A 15,731-nucleotide genomic window follows, 5' to 3' on the forward strand; every position below is an offset into this window, starting at 1 on the left:
CCTCTCTGCAGATCTTCTCATGCTCTGTCAGGTTGGATGGGGAGCGTTGCTGCACTGCTATTTTCAGGTCTCTCCAGAGATGTTCGATTGGGTTCAAGTCCGGGCTCTGGCTGGGCCACTCAAGGACATTCAGAGACTTGTCCCAAAGCCACTCCTGTGTTGTCCTGGCTGTATGCTTAGGGTCGTTGTCCTGTTGGAAGGTGAACCTTCGCCACAGTCTGAGGTTCTGAGCGCTCTGGAGCAGGTTTTCATCAAGGATCTCTCTGTAATTTTCTCAGTTCATCTTTGCCTCAATCCTGACTAGTCTCCCAGTCCCGGCCGCTGAAAAACATCCCCACAGCATGATGCTGCCACCACCATGCTTCACCGTAGGGATGGTGCCAGGTTTCCTCCAGACGTGACGCTTGGCATTCAGGCATAATAGTTCAATCTTGGTTTCATCAGACCAGATAATCTTGTTTCTCATGGTCTGAGAGTCTTTAGATGTCTTTTGGCAAACTCCAAGCTTGCTGTCATGTGCCTTTTACTGAGGAGTGGCTTCCGTCTGGCCACTCTACCATAAAGGCCTGATTGGTGGAGTGCTGCAGAGATGGTTGTCCTTCTGGAAGGTTCTCTCATTTCCACAGAGGAACTCTAGAGCTCTGTCAGAGCGACCATTGGGTTCTTGGTCACCGCCCTGACCAAGGCCCTTCTCCCCCAATTGCTCAGTTTGGCCGGGCGGCCAGCTCTAGGAAGAGTCTTGGTGGTTCCAAACTTCTTCCATTTAAGAATGATGGAGGCCACTGTGCTCTTGGGGACTTTCAATGCTGCAGAAATGTTTTGGTACCCTTCCCCAGATCTGTGTCTCGACACAATCCTGTCTCGGAGCTCTATGGACAATTCCTTCGACCTCATGGCTTGGTTTTCGTATATATTTCTCAATCTCACTTTCCATCCGTTAACTAAATATACTTTCCTGCAACCCACCTCACCCAATGTGGAACGGATTCTATTATTTATTTTTATCCAGAACCTCTGGCTGAAACTAGCCAGCTAGCCAGCTAACTAGCTACTTGCTATTAGCCACCATTAGCGGTCTTCACCATTGTCCGTGGCCTGCACTACCTACCAGCCAGCTCTAGCCTGGACAATTATCGGCCAGTCTGCACAGTCTGCACATCGCGCTATCGAGCCAGAGCATATCGGATTTTCTGGACCTTAACACCGGATCATCGCAACTAGCTAGCTTCAACCGAGTGGCTGTTGTTGTTGTTGGCTAATCACCACTGTCCGAAGCTAGCCCCAGTTAGCCTTGAGCTAGCCTCGAGCCAGGCCCATCTCCCGACTATCTACCTCTCTGTCAACCGGACGGGACCTCCTAGTGTTGACACGGAGCCCCACCGATCCATCACAACTGGTCTGCCGATGTAATCGTCTGATGTGGTTTCAACAGGCTTCCCGTTGCGACGACCACGAAGATCCATCTGCTAGCCCCGGCCCGCTAGCACGCGCAATCAACAGCCGTGCCTCCTGCTCGCCTGTGCTTTAGCAGCCTACGATCTGCTCCCGGACTTACTTAGTGCTGTTCACTGGACCTTATGATCACTCAGCTACACAGCAAATGCCTGCTGGACTCTTCCTTTACACGGTACCCCATCCTGTTTATCTGTTTAGCCTCAGCCCAAACTTTCGTCGCCATTAACAGTAGTTGTCTTAGCCCTCTCGAATAACACCAGTGATTGTGTTATGCCTCTCTCCAATGTCAATATGCCTAGCCATTTGCTGTTTGGGTTAGTTCTTATTATACAATTTCACTGTAGAGCCCCAAGTTCAGCTCAACCAGCCTCAGAGAGCTCCTTTGTCCCACCCCCCATACACGCGGAGACCGGCTCAATCGGTACCTCCAGTGATGCAATCTCTTTCATAGTTACCCAATGCTTAGGTGTACCTCCACTGTACTCATATCCTTCCATATCCTTGTCTGTACATAATGCCCTGAATCAATTCGACAACGCCCGGAAATCTGCCCCTCTTCTCTGTACCCAACGCACTAGAAGACCAGTTCTTAAAGCCTTTAGCCGTATCCTTATTCTATTCCTCCTCTGTTCCTCTGGTGATGTAGAGGTTAACCCAGGCCCTGTAGCCCCCAGTATCACTCCTACCCCCCAGGCGCTATCATTTGTTGACTTCTGTAACCGTAAAAGCCTTGGTTTCTTGCATGTTAACATCAGAAGTCTCCTCCCCAAGTTTGAGTTATTCACTGCGTTAGCACACTCTGCCAACCCTGATGTTCTAGCAGTGTCTGAATCTTGGCTTAGGAAGGCCACCAAAAATTCAGAAATTTCCATTCCGAACTACAACATTTTCAGTCTAGATAGAACTGCCAAAGGGGGCGGAGTTGCAATCTACTGTAGAGATAGCCTGCAGAGCTCTATCAAATGACTGCCTTGCCTGGTTCACCAACTACTTCTCAGATAGAGTTCAATGTGGCAAATCGGAGGGCCTGTTGTCTGGACCTATGGCAGTCTCTATGGGGGTGCCACAGGGTTCAAATCTCGGGCTGACTCTATTCTCTGTGTATATCAATGATGTCGTCTTGCTGCTGGTGACTCTCAGATCCACCTCTACGCAGACGACACCATTTTCTATACATCTGGCCCTTCATTGGGCACTGTGTTAAGAAACCTCCAAACAAGCTTCAATGCCATACAACACTCCTTCTGTGACCTCCAACTGCTCTTAAACGCTGGTAAAACTAAATGCATGCTCTTCAATCGAACTCTGCTTGCACCCGCCCGCCCAACTAGAATCACTACTCTCGGCGGGTCTGACTTAGAATATGTGGACAACTACAAATACCTAGGTGTCTGGTTAGACCGTAAACTCTCCTTCCAGACTCACATTAAGCATCTCCAATCCAAAGTTAAATCTAGAATCAGCTTCCTATTTTGCAACAAAGCCTCCTTCACTCATGCTGCTAAACATGCCCTCGTAAAACGGACTATCCTACCGATCCTTGACTTCGGCGATGTCATTTACAAAATAGCTTCCAACACTCTATTCAGCAAATTGGATGTAGTCTATCACAGTGCCATCCGTTTTGTCACCAAAGCCCCATATACTACCCACCATTGTGACCTGTACGCTCTCGTTGGCTGGCCCTCACTACATATTCGTCGCCAAACCCACTGGCTCCAGGTCATCTATAAATCACTTCTAGGCAAGTCCCCGCCTTATCTTAAATCATTGGTCACCATAGCAACACCCACCCGTAGTATACGTTCCAGCAGGTATATCTCACTGGTCATCCCCAAAGCCAACACCTCCTTTGGCCGCCATTCCTTCCAGTTCTCTGCAGCAAATGACTGGAATGAACTGCAAAAATCTCTGAAGCTGGAGACACTTATCTTCCTCACTAACTTTAAGCATCAGTTGTCAGAGCAGCTTACCGATCACTGCACCTGTACACAGCCGATCTGTAATTAGCCCACCCAACTACCTCATCCCCATATTGTTATTTACAGTGGGGGGAAAAAGTATTTAGTCAGCCACCAATTGTGCAAGTTCTCCCACTTAAAAAGATGAGAGAGGCCTGTAATTTTCATCATAGGTACACGTCAACTATGACGGACAAAATGAGATTTTTTTTCTCCAGAAAATCACATTGTAGGATTTTTTATGAATTTATTTGCAAATTATGGTGGAAAATAAGTATTTGGTCAATAACAAAAGTTTCTCAATACTTTGTTAATATACCCTTTGTTGGCAATGACACAGGTCAAACGTTTTCTGTAAGTCTTCACAAGGTTTTCACACACTGTTGCTGGTATTTTGGCCCATTCCTCCATGCAGATCTCCTCTAGAGCAGTGATGTTTTGGGGCTGTCGCTGGGCAACACGGACTTTCAACTCCCTCCAAAGATTTTCTATGGGGTTGAGATCTGGAGACTGGCTAGGCCACTCCAGGACCTTGAAATGCTTCTTACGAAGCCACTCCTTCGTTGCCCGGGCGGTGTGTTTGGGATCATTGTCATGTTGAAAGACCCAGCCACGTTTCAACTTCAATGCCCTTGCTGATGGAAGGAGGTTTTCACTCAAAATCTCACGATACATGGCCCCATTCATTCTTTCCTTTACACGGATCAGTCCTCCTGGTCCCTTTGCAGAAAAACAGCCCCAAAGCATGTTGTTTCCACCCCCATGCTTCACAGTAGGTATGGTGTTCTTTGGATGCAACTCAGCATTCTTTGTCCTCCAAACACGACGAGTTGAGTTTTTACCAAAAAGTTCTATTTTGGTTTCATCTGACCATATGACATTCTCCCAATCCTCTTCTGGATCATCCAAATGCACTCTAGCAAACTTCATACGGGCCTGGACATGTACTGGCTTAAGCAGGGGGACACGTCTGGCACTGCAGGATTTGAGTCCCTGGCGGCGTAGTGTGTTACTGATGGTAGGCTTTTTTACTTTGGTCCCAGCTCTCTGCAGGTCATTCACTAGGTCCCCCTGTGTGGTTCTGGGATTTTTGCTCACCGTTCTTGTGATCATTTTGACCCCACGGGGTGAGATCTTGCGTGGAGCCCCAGATCGAGGGAGATTATCAGTGGTCTTGTATGTCTTCCATTTCCTAATAATTGCTCCCACAGTTGATTTCTTCAAACCAAGCTGCTTACCTATTGCAGATTCAGTCTTCCCAGCCTGGTGCAGGTCTACAATTTTGTTTCTGGTGTCCTTTGACAGCTCTTTGGTCTTGGCCATAGTGGAGTTTGGAGTGTGACTGTTTGAGGTTGTGGACAGGTGTCTTTTATACTGATAACAAGTTCAAACAGGTGCCATTAATACAGGTAACAAGTGGAGGACAGAGGAGCCTCTTAAAGAAGAAGTTAAAGGTCTGTGATAGCCAGAAATGTTGCTTGTTTGTAGGTGACCAAATACTTATTTTCCACCATAATTTGCAAATAAATTCATTAAAAATCCTACAATGTGATTTTCTGGATTTTTTCTCTCTCAATTAGCTGTCATAGTTGACGTGTACCTATGATGAAAATTACAGGCCTCTCTCATCTTTTTAAGTGGGAGAACTTGCACAATTGGTGGCTGACTAAATACTTTTTTTCCCCACTGTACATTGTTATTTATTTTGCTCATTTGCACCCCAGTATTTCTATTTGCACATCATCTTCTGCACATCTATCACTCCAGTGTTAATACTAAATTGTAAATTATTTTGCACTATGGCCTATTTATTGCCTTACCTCCATAACTTACTACTTTTGCACATACTGTATATAGATTTTCTATTGTGTTATTGACTGTAAGTTTTTTTTATTCCATATGTAACTCTGTGTTGTTGTTGTTTTTATCGCACTGCTTTGCTTTATCTTGGCCAGGTCGCAGTTGTAAATGAGAACTTGTTCTCAACTGGCTTACCTGGTTAAATAAAGGTGAAATAAAAAATAAAAAATAAATTGGTTTTTGCTCTGACATGCACTGTCAACTGTGGGACCTTATATAGACAGGTGTGTACCTTTCCAAATCGTGTCAAATCAATTGAATTTACCACAGGTGGACTCCAATCAAGTTGTAGAAACATCTAAAGGATGATCAAAGGAAACAGGATGCACCTGAGCTCCATTTCGAGTCTCATAGAAAAGGGTCTGAATACCTATGTAAATTAGCAAAAGAATAGAAAAACCTGTTTTTTGGGCTATTGTGTGTAGATTGCAGAGATTTTTTTTTTAAATCCATTTTAGAATAAGGCAAAATGTGGAAAAAGTCAAGGGGTCAGAATACTTTCCGAAGGCACTGTAGAGGATTTTATGCATGTCATCTACAATGGGGTGTATGCAGCCAGTTTCCATTGTAAAATTCTCGAAAGAGTCATGTAACTCAGTGTCTTTTTGCCAAGTCTGGCCAGTCTTGTACAGTGTTCTAACTAATAGGATCTACTATATGGGTTCCTAGAGGATGTCCAGTCTGATTTGACAGAGAGATTAGTCAATTAGCCTAGTGCACGGTAGCACAATAGTCACCCTGCAACAGTACTGACAGGCAAAGTCAATGCAATTTTGTTCTTTAATCTGTAGGCTAAATACTGTATTTGTGTATAACATTTTGAATTCGAATCAAAAATCGAATCAAATCAAAATAGTCTAAGTGCCAGGAGGCTAGGGTCAGTCTGTCATATCTGGTGTAATTATTTTGTCTTATTTGGTGTCCTGTGTGATCTAATTCTACCATCTCTCACTCTTTCTCTCTCCCCTCCCAGAGGACCTGAGCCCTACGACCATGCCTCAGGACTACCTGGCCTGATGACTCCTGGCTGTCCCCGTCCCCAGTCCACATGTTCGTGCTGTTCTGCCTGCAGCAATGGAACCCTAACCTGTTCACCGGACGTGCTACCTTGTCGTGCTGCTGATCCAGTTTCTGCTGTTCTGCCTGTGGCTATGGAACCCTGATCTGTTCACCGGTCGTGCTACCTTGTCCCGGACCTGCAGTTTTGACCCTCTCTCTCTCACTCTCTCCCTCTCTCTCCCCCTCTCTATCTCTCTCTCTCTACCGCACCTGCTGTCTCGACCTCTGAATGCTCAGCTATGAAAAGCCATCTGACATTTACTCCTGCGCTGCTGACCTGTTGCATCCTCTATATCCACTGTAATTATTATTTGACCCTTCTGGTCATCTATGAATGTTTGAACATTCTGAAGAACAATCTGGTCTTAATGGCCGTGTAATCTTATAATCTCCACCCAGCACAGTCAGAAGAGGACTGGCCACCCCTCACAGCCTGGTTCATCGCTAGGTTTCTTCCTAGGTTCCAGCCTTTCTATAGGGAGTTTTTCCTAGCCACCGTGCTTCTATATCTGCATTGCTTGCTCTCTACGGTTTTAGGCTTGGTTTTGGTATAAGCACTTTGGGTCAACTGCTGATGTAAAAGGGGCTTTATAAATACATTTGACTGATTGATTATTGGTCTCGTACAGACATTTTGCAGATGTTATTGCTTATGTTCCTAGCTTCAAGAGTGCAGTAATACCTAACAATACAAAATAATACACGCAAATCCCTCCCAAAAAGAAAGGAATTAAGAAATATAGAAATATTAGAACAAACAATGTCAGAGTCCGGAATATAAATATATCACATCAAATCAAATCAAATGTTATTTGTCACATGCGCCAAATACAACAGGTGTAGACCTTACCGTGAAATGCTTATTTACAAGCCCTTAACCAACAATGCAGTTTTAAGAAAATAGAGTTAAGAAAATATTTACTAAATAAACTAAAGTAAAAAAATTTAAATTTAAAAGTAACACAATAAAATAACAATAACGAGGCTATATACAGGGGGTACCGGTACCGAGTCAATGTGCGGGGGTACAGGTTAGTCGAGGTAATTTGTACATATAGGTACCGGTGTAGAAAAGGTGTGTATAGCAGTAGTTATATAGGATGAGCCTTGACTACAATACAGTATATACAGTTGAAGTTGGAAGTTTACATACACCTTAGCCAAATACATTTAAACTCAGATTTTCACAATTTCTGACATTTTATCCTAGTAAATATTCCCTGTCTTAGGTCAGTTAGGATCACCACTTTATTTTAAGAATGTGAAATGTCAGAATAATAGTAGAGAGAATGATTTATTTCAGCTTTTATTTCTTTCATCACATTCCCAGTGTGTCAGAAGTTTACATACACTCAATTAGTATTTGGTAGCATTGCCTTTAAATTGTTTAACTTTGGTCAAACGTTTCGGGTAGCCTTCCACAAGCTTCCCACAATAAGTTGGGTGAATTTTGGTCCATTCCTCCTGACAGAGCTGGTGTAACTGAGTCAGGTTTGTAGGCCTCCTTGCTCGCACATGCTTTTTCAGTTCTGTCCACACATTTTCTATAGGATTGAGGTCAGGGCTTTGTGATGGCCACTCCAATACCTTGACTTTGTTGTCCTTAAGCCATTTTGCCACAACTTTGGAAGTATGCTTGGGGTCATTGTCCATTTGGAAGACCCATTTGCGACCAAGCTTTAACTTCCTGACTGATGTCTTGAGATGTTGCTTCAATATATCCACATAATTTTCCTTCCTCATGCCATCTATTTTGTGAAGTGCACAGTTCTCTTTTTGTTTCATCAGACCAGAGGACATTTCTCCAAAAAGTACGATCTTTGTTTTCATGTGCAGTTGCAAACCGTAGTCTACCTTTTTTATGGCTGTTTTGGAGCAGTGGCTTCTTCCTTGCTGAGCGGCCTTTCAGGTTATGTCGATATAGGACTCGTTTTATTGTGGATATAGATACTTTTGGACCCGTTTCCTCCAGCATCTTCACAAGGTCCTTTGCTGTTGTTCTGGGATTGATTTGCACTTTTCGCACCAAAGTACGTTCATCTGTAGGAGACAGAACGCGTCTCCTTCCTGAGCGGTATGACGGCTGCGTGGTCCCATGGTGTTTATACTTGCGTACTATTGTTTGTACAGATGAACGTGGTACCTCCAGGCGTTTGGAAATTGCTCCCAAGGATGAACCAGACTTGTGGAGGTCTACAAAAACAATTCTGAGGTCTTGGCTGATTTCTTTTGATTTTCCCATGATGTCAAGCAAAGAGGCACTGAGTTTGAAGGTAGGCCTTGAAATACATCCACAGGTACACCTCCAATTGACTCAAATGTTGTCAATTAGCCTATCAGAAGCTTCTAAAGCCATGACATAATTTTCTGGAATTTTCCAAGCTGTTTAAATGCACAGTTAACTTAGTGTATGTAAACTTCTGACCCACTGGAATTGTGATATAGTGAATTATAAGTGAAATGATCTGTCTGTAAACAATTGTTGGAAAAATTACTTGTGTCATGCACAAAGTAGATGTTCTAACCGACTTGCCAAAACTATAGTTTGTTAACAAGAAATGTGTGGAGTGGTTGAAAAACAAGTTTTAATGACTCCAACCTACGTGTATGTAAACCTCTGACTTCAACTGTACATATAAAGTGGGTAAAACAGTATGTAAACATTATTAAAGTGACCAGTGTTCAAGGACTATGTACATAGGGCAGCAGTCTCTAAGGTGCAGGGTTGAGTACCGGGTGGTACCCGGCTAGTAACAGTGACTAAAGTTCAGGGCAGGGTACTGGGCGGAGGCTATGCGGTTTCCAGTTTGCACAAAGTCTAGTGTAGTTCCTTGAGAGCTGTCGCAGTGTCGGCTTGAGGGAGAATATACATAGCCGTGATGATGACCGAAGATAATTCTCTCAGGAGGTAATGCAGTCGGCATTTGATAGTGAGGTATTCCAGATCAGGAGAACAAAATTACTTGAGTTCCTGTATGTAACCCCAATCACACCATGAGTAGTTAATCATGAAACATACACCTCCGCCTTTCTTTCTCCCGGCGAGTTCTTTCTTCCGCGTGATGTACGGAGATCCCCACTGGCTGTATGGATGTGGACAGTATATCCGTAGAGAGCCATGATTCCGTGAAACAGAGTATGTTACAGTCCCTTACCTCTCTTGAAGGAGATCCTCGCCCTGAGATTGTCTACTTTATTGTCCAGGGACTGAACATTATCAAGTATTACACTCGGAAGCGGTGGATGGTATGCACGCCTCCTGAGTCAAACTAAAAGCCCACTTCATATTCCTCTTCTCCGTCGGAAGCGTCTTGGAGCAGCCCCTGGGATGGGTGGAAATGCCTCGGGGGGTGCGAACAAATAATTACATTCAGGAAAGTCCAATTTTATGTTGAAATGCTGGTGATTGACAGCCAATCTAATATCCAAAGATTATTTTCGGCTATAGGTAATAATGCAAGAAACGTTCTGAGCAAACAATGTAAGAAAAAACACTACAAAAAAACGAAATACTGCAAAGTTGGCTAGGAGATAGGAACAGGGTGAGTTCAGTAGAGTCAACACCTTCAACATTCAAGTGATCAAGTCAAAGTTGTATCATCTGTAAATCCAATGAAAATACTGCAGCCCATTTCAGCTTTTGGTGCTTATCTTCTTAATTGAAAAGCTTGTTCCAACTTTTCGTACTACAGTATGCTAAAGTCGTTCTAGATAGTTCCAAAGTTTGTATTCCTATCACAGCTATTGCAGGACACAAATAACATATCATAAGGTCAGGAATTTGGCTTAGTTATATAGTTTAAGTCAGTTATATTGCAGCAAGACTGATTGTCAAGATTTATATGAATAAGAAAATAATAATTTCTATAAATTAATATTACAAGATGGCGCCGACAGACACGGTCACCCTGTTGCTAGCTCCTAGACAATTTTGCAGTCTTTTGTTGATTTTTGTGTTACTTTTTATTTTATTTGCTCAGAACATTGCTGCTGTTTTTTCTTATGACTGTCTAGTAAGGTTGAGAAGAAGGGCAAACTGACCACCACTTCCTATTTTTTTACTAGCTAATATTCAGCCTCTGGACAATAAGGTAGACAAGCTCAGGGTGAGAATTTCCAACGGGACATGAGAGACTGTAACATGGCTCTCCCCATCGGTGCTGAACCTGGCTATCCAGCCTGCTGGGTTTTCCATACATTGCATGGACAGGACGAGGAAATTGTCGGAAAAGAACAAATGAGAAGGGGTATGCTTCATGATCAACAACTCTTCGTGTGACTGTCGCAATGTAGAAACTCTTTAAACTTTTTGTTCACCCGATCTGGAATAACTGACAATTAAATGCCTACTACCTCCCGAGAGAATTCTCATTGGTTATCATCACGGCTGTTTACATTCCTCCTGTTTACATCCTGAGCCCACATTCATTGTGGCTGGGGACTTTAACAAAGGAAATCTGAAAAAAGTGCTACCGAAATTCCATCAACACAACTTCTGCCTAACAATAGGCCAGCGGATGCTAGACCATTGTTATTCGCCCTTCTGGGACGGCTACAAGGCCCTCTCTCATCGTATATAGCTTAAATATTGTGTATTTTATTCCTCTTGTCTTACTATTTTTTAGTTGTATTTATTTTCTAACTCTGCATCGAAGGGCTCGTAAGCAAGCATTTCATGGTAAAGTCTACACCCATTGTATTCGGCACATGTGACAAATGAAATTTGATTTAATTTTGATTTGATTTGATTTGATTTGAAATCAGACCACACCTCCATCCTGCTTCTACCCGCCTATAGGCAGAAATAAAAGCAAGATATGTCATGGTAAGATCTGTTCAACTCTGGTCTGACGAATCAGTATCTATGCTTTAGGACACTTGGACTGGGAAATGTTCCGGGTTGCCTCCGACAATAACATTGACGAGTACACTGACTCAGTCATGGGGTTCATCAGGAAATGCATAGAGGACATTGTCCCAATAGTGACTATTTACACATATCACAACCAGAAACCTTGGGTAAATGGCAATATCCGCACAAAACTGAGAGCGGGTACCACCCCATTTACCTCTGGCCGGGTGTCCGGGGATATGGGTGAATACAAGAAGACCAGCTACGACCTCAAAATATGTATCAAAGACGCAAAAAGAGAGTACATGGATAAAGTGGAACCGCATTTCAATGGTTCTGATGCGAGACGCATGTTGCAAGGACTATAAAAGATCGCCATTGCACTGCACACTGCCCTATTCCACCTGGACAAGAGGAATACCTATATGAGAATGCTGTTCATTGACTACAGGTCAGCTTTCAACACCATAGTCTCCTCCAAGCTCGTCATTAAGCTCAGGGCCCTGGGTATGAACAGCTTACTCTGCAACTGGATCCTGGACTTCCTGACGGGCAGACCCCAGGTGGTGAGAGTAGGAAACAATACCTCCGCCCCCTCCTCAGCTCCCTCCTGTACTCCCTGTACACCCATGACCATGTGGCCACGCACGACTCCAGCAATATCTGGCAAGTGGTATCGGAACAGTGGCATCATTAGGCCTGGGCTTCTGGAGCTTCAGCCCCGGATGTTTTAGATCCAGCCCCGAACCTTTTGATGGTCCAATATATATTTTTGTCATAGAAATTTGTCAAAGTGGTTATGGAAACTCATATCAGACTGAATCATTTTTTAAATAATAATAACAATATACTGCTTGGCAGTAGCAGGCATTGCAAGAAGCCCCTGGAGTGACACTGTGCATGCTGTGATTGGTCAAGATTTCACAACGCAGTGGACCACGCACATCCATTTTCCCCCTCCCCCACCCCTACAGTGCTGGTTAGATGTCAATGCCATCACTCAGCAAAACACCTGTCAATCAGAGTCTGCAGCATAGCACAGAGCAAATATGAATATTCAGAACTTCTTCTGAAAGAGAGGCAAAAAAATAAAGCAGGTTGAGCATGAGCAGGCAGCAGTGAATGAGGTGTAAAGGGTAGAACAGCTAGAAAGTCAAAGTGCAGCAGCAGAGTTAGCCACAGGTTTGGGCAAGCTCTAAGGGCTGGCTAATGCTAATAAGCTAGCATTAGCGCTCAGCATCCTTAAGCTATTGGGTGTCAGTCAGAGTTATTTAACAGTATATTTAGTGAATGGGCAAGCTAAGGATGTTGATATAATTCATGATATTAGTGTATTTGATGGGTTTTGTTCCTGTAGCTAGCTAGCATAGCTGGCTTGCCACATTAGTAGCTACTGGCTGGCTAGCTAGCTGAGACTGAAAAGATGAGAGAATGTTTTTCTGACTAAAGCACATATCTTCTGACAGTGACACAGTGACCCCGTGTGGACTGAAGCTGAACTTTACTACAACTAGATATGTAACCCTGTTTAAAATGGGCAATGTTGATGTTGTAGAATGGACCATATTAAATTAATCATAGTGGTCTTATAACCTATTCCATTCTACAGGGAAGCATGCTTAGCTCATGTCTTTTTATTTCCATATAGGCTGTGTAAGTATTTGTAAATATCTGCCCATTATTACATTGGTGAAAATATTTAATTGAACTTTTATTTGTATTACACTTTTTATTCACTTAGCCACTTACTTTTTCTATTGTTGTTGCATTGTCGAGAGGTGAACCTGCATGTAAGCATTTAATTGCACTGTGTACTTTGTGTATGTCATGTGTATATATCAAATAAAAAGAGACACACCAGACAAGACACAGAGACAGCAACAGAAGAGTAAGATATGATAGAGACACACCAGACAAGACCCAAAGACTATAAAAGAGGAGTAGGATATGATGGAGAAAGACACACCAGACAAGACAGAGACAGCAACAGAAGAATAGGTGATGGAGAGAGACACACCAGACAAGACACACTTTTACAGTTTTTACAACCAGGACAGGATGAGAGAGAAGGGTAGACAAAAGAGACAACAACATAAAGGACTAAGAGACAGAAACAGAAGAGGGCAGACAAGAAAGACAGCAACAGACGACACAGAGAAAGTGATGCAGAGGGACAGAGGGGTAGGCACAAAGTAGACTGTATCACTTAAAGGCTAACTCTCAACCCCAATTTCAGCCTTTGCACAATCCCTTCAAATACATTTTAAAAAATGCATTCAGGTGAGAAGTTGTGGGTAGGGGGAATTGCTCATAAATATTAATTTTGGGGTTGCTAAACATAGTTGTACCTGATCCCAACACTTTCTCACTAAAGCATACATACCAGAAGTCCAATGGCACGCTCTGATAACAAAATGATATGCATTGCGAGCAAATATGGCTCTGGACAGTTAGTTCACCGTGGTAAGGCACTGAGTTCCTGACATCTATTGCCACTTGTGAATCCCCTATGAGGAGCAAAATAAAAATGTGAAATGTGGACTTGCATTTATTGCGGTATTGTGTTGGGAAGAAATGTGCAATCATCCCCTTGAAAGTGAAGATTAGGGGCTCAATTCAATCCAACCCGCATTGCAGTATTTACGCAGTAGCTATTTTTCCAATGGTCAAATTAACTCACAGATTGGTCTTGGGTACTGTAAAGTTACTCTTTAAAGCTGCTCAGTGGATTCTAATTTCTACAAATTGCATGTGTGAGAGAAAACGAGGATGAGGGTTTTTGAGTACTGTGGGATTCTTTAATCAGTTTGGCTCATCCACAGGTCAGAGTTGTTAAAGTTGTTGAGAGGTATGGAGTTTTTGGCAATACACTGTAGATGTATGTGTTCCAGAGTAGAGAGTGCGCCAGAGTAGAGAGACCCACGTTACCTGAAAAATATTGAATCTCTCAATGTTCAAATCTCTCAATGTTAATCTCAAAGTGCACCAAATTCGTTAATTTAGCTGTTGAAATTCCTTCTTCTTTTTGGTGGGGGAAGATGCCCCCTGAACTCCTACTGGCTTTAGGCTAAGCCCCCAATGTCTTCAAATACTAGAAACGCCCCTGAGCATTGGGTCTTGGACCAACAGGCTCTGTGACAACTTCTACCACCAGGCCATCAGACTGGTGAACAGCTAACCCTAACTGTCTACCTGCCCAGACCTGCACCTTAGAGACTATGTGCACCTTAGAGACTATTTGCACTCGCCACACATCCAACCCTTACACACAGGCACACACACACACAACTAGGGCTGTTGCGGTGACCGTGTTTCCGCCACAACGGCGGTCACGAGTCGTGATGGCAGTCAAATTCCACATGATCGTTTTGTCACGGTAATTAAGCTTCTCCAAGCTCTGATGCTGCTGCTGGTCATTAGTAGCCTACCAAACTTGCTAACTTCCTGGTACTCTGCACTCTATTGTCCCTCTAATCACTCTGACATCAATGCAAATGTGATTGAAAATCGAATCAAACACTTCATGAGAGTCCATGAGCTCATGTTGCGCAACATTCCTATAGGCTATGCAATTGCATGAGAAAACAGAGTGATGGCCTCTATTAAAAAGAGGAGGATCCCATCAGCTTTCTATAGGCTAGGCCAACTATATTTATTTCTCAACTTTCCTAATATTAAGCACATTGCTTCTCTTTAAAACAGGAGTATAGCCTACCTGGCTGGCATGAAAATGAACCCCGGGAAAAGCGTCCTCCATTCGCTATTTAAGTGCATAGATGACATGTATTATTATCCGCTGCCACTGTTTCGAGACAGGTGCATGATAATGGTCCATTCTAAATGAAACAAATTTCACACATATATTATTTAGTGGGGGAAAAGTATTTGATCCCCTGCTGATTTTGTAAGTTTGCCCACTGACAAAGACATGATCAGTCTATAATTTTAATGGTAGGTTTATTTGAACAGTGAGAGACAGAGTAACAACAACAAAATCCAGAAAAACGCATGTCAAAAATGTTATAAATTGATTTGCATTTGAATGAGGGAAATAAGTATTTGACCCCTCTGCAAAACATGACTAAGTACTTGGTGGCAAAACCCTTGTTAGCAATCACAGAGGTCAGATGTTTCTTGTAGTTGGCCACCAAGTTTGCACACATCTCAGGAGGGATTTTGTTCCATTCCTCTTTGCAGATGTTCTCCAAGTCATAAAGGTTTGGAGGCTGACGTTTGGCAACTCGAACCTTCAGCTCCCTCCACAGATTTTCTATGGGATTAAGGTCTGGAGACTGGCTAGGCCACTCCAGGACCTTAATGTGCTTCTTCTTGAGCCACTCCTTTGTTGCCTTGGCCGTGTGTTTTGGGTCATTGTCATGCTGGAATACCCATCCACGACCCATGTTCAATGCCCTGGCTGAGGGAAGGAGGTTCTCACACAAGATTTGATGGTACATGGCCCCGTCCATCGTCCCTTTGATGCGGTGAAGTTGTCCTGTCCCCTTAGCAGAAAAACACCTCCAAAGCATAATGTTTCCACCTCC

This window comes from Coregonus lavaretus (genome assembly GCF_964263955.1).
Source record: "Coregonus lavaretus genome assembly, chromosome: 5".
Lineage (NCBI taxonomy): Eukaryota > Metazoa > Chordata > Actinopteri > Salmoniformes > Salmonidae > Coregonus > Coregonus lavaretus.